Source organism: Colias croceus, chromosome 10, assembly GCF_905220415.1.
Source record: "Colias croceus chromosome 10, ilColCroc2.1".
NCBI lineage: Eukaryota > Metazoa > Arthropoda > Insecta > Lepidoptera > Pieridae > Colias > Colias croceus.
This window is the reverse complement of record NC_059546.1, coordinates 11,318,504-11,320,935: the sequence shown is the minus strand read 5'-3', so window position 1 is coordinate 11,320,935 and position 2,432 is coordinate 11,318,504.

Below are 2,432 nucleotides of genomic sequence, written 5' to 3'. Positions count from 1 at the left end.
ATGGCGGGTGCTTTTTAAAAAAAAAAAAATAACCTAACCTAACCTAACCTAACCTAACCTAACCTAACCTAACCTAACCTAACCTAACCTAACCTAACCTAACCTAACCTAACCTAACCTAACCTAACCTAACCTAACCTAACCTAACCTAACCTAACCTAACCTAACCTAACCTAACCTAACCTAACCTAACCTAACCTAACCTAACCTAACCTAACCTAACCTAACCTAACCTAACCTAACCTAACCTAACCTAACCTAACCTAACCTAACCTAACCTAACCTAACCTAACCTAACCTAACCTAACCTAACCTAACCTAACCTAACCTAACCTAACCTAACCTAACCTAACCTAACCTAACCTAACCTAACCTAACCTAACCTAACCTAACCTTTTTTTTTTTTTTTTTTTATAGTGGAGAATGCATTTAGGCATACCCAGAGCGCTCGGGGAAAGGGCCCTGGGTTATGTCGGACTCACACCGCAGAATGCGGCGACTACCGACTAAACTCCACTGTGTTCCGTCGCTCCGCTATATTGGCAGGGTCGCGGGTATTTTGTGGAACCGCTTCCGCAACCCCGTCAGCGGCAGCCTATTTTTTATATAGGCCCATCGCGATAAAGACCTGGCTAGTGTTCGCCAGTTTCTCCTTCCTGGGGGGCGGCGTGAACGGAACACGTCTCACGCCGCCTCACTGCACCGGACGATGGATTATGTCCCCGTTCCACCGTCCGGCACCCATCATTAGGGAAGCAAATCGCGACCGTGTAGAGCGGTCGCGACTCGGCGACTGCGCCCAATAAGACGTCGCCGCCGAATAGGATCTGCGTTGGGATCTCCCTCGCGGACCCGCTCTGCTTCCTCCTTCTGCGACATCACATCTTCACAGAATGTGATAGCCGCGCGCCACGACCTGTCACTGCCAACCATTGCGCGAGCTATGGAAGACAGGGAGAGGTCAGGGCCGATGACTGCGACTAGGCGAGCACGGGGCTCGGACCACGCGGGGCACACGGCGAGAGTGTGGTCTGCCGTGTCCTCCGGACTGTCACACCAATGGCAAGCCATTTGTGGCTCCCGCCTGGCGACTTTGCACAAGTACCACCCGAAACAGCCGTGTCCGGACAGCACCTGTGTCAGGCGGAAGGTAATTGCCCCATGCCGCCTGTCGCACCACTCGCGTAGGACCGGTCGGATGGCTTCGACCGTCCTCGCTCCTGCGCTGGGCCTCTCGAGCCGGCGTTCCCACTCCCTGAACCGCCGCTCGAGAGCATCAGCCCTCCATTGCTGGACTTGCTCCAGGTATGGATTAATTCCATGCGATCTGGACGCGCTGACGCGGCGATAAACGTCCGCCAGCATCTCGGCATCCAGGTCCCACGGGGGCGTAACCTAACCTAACCTAACCTAACCTAACCTAACCTAACCTAACCTAACCTAACCTAACCTAACCTAACCTAACCTAACCTAACCTAACCTAACCTAACCTAACCTAACCTAACCTAACCTAACCTAACCTAACCTAACCTAACCTAACCTAACCTAACCTAACCTAACCTAACCTAACCTAACCTAACCTAACCTAACCTAACCTAACCTAACAAGAGAGAACAGATAACAGGATATAATTATACCTACTTCCCACCAAAAAAAAAGGTTACTTCCCCCCCCTAACCCCTCTTTTGTGTGTAGGTATTTTTGAAATCTACGACCCAAAATTACCCAGGAACGTATCTTACTTTTTTGTTAACTCCTCCACAGGCTCGCGAGTCGCGTTTGAATAAGGGTTAATAATTTATCGAGGAAGGCTATAACTTTGCCTATACTCATAATACGTGTTCGTGTTTTATCGTGATAAAACCAAAACTAGAAGTAATTACACAAAATGCCTAGGCAAAGCCCTCGCAAATGTTTTAATATATTTTCTATAGAAATCATAATACTATAATAGGTACTTAACCTATTACCACATATTATTACCATGTCAAGTAGAAAAGGTAAAAGTGTGAAAATAAGAGGTAGGTAACTTTGTGATTTTTTTATCGAGTTAATTTTAATATATTTTTATGTTTGACCAAACCGAATCCTCAAAAAAAAATCATCTAGTTTGGTAATTTAGATTGTTAATTTTGCTTTATATTCCCTCTTAAGTGGGTATGTAATAAAAAAAAATGCAAACCAAAAACGAAAAAAAAAAGTCAATATGTTGGAGTGATCTTTGAAGATTTATAGATTTGGAAACATTTAATTTCGAAATTGATTATTGAAAAATCTTTATTTCATTGGGGTATTATTTACTGATTAGATGAATGAACACTAAACAGTTTCACTCTGCATCATTGCCAAAAATCATATCCTCGAGCATCGAGTATGTAGGTAGGTAGGTGTAAACTGTAAAGAAAACCAATAATTTTAGACATTTTTTTTAT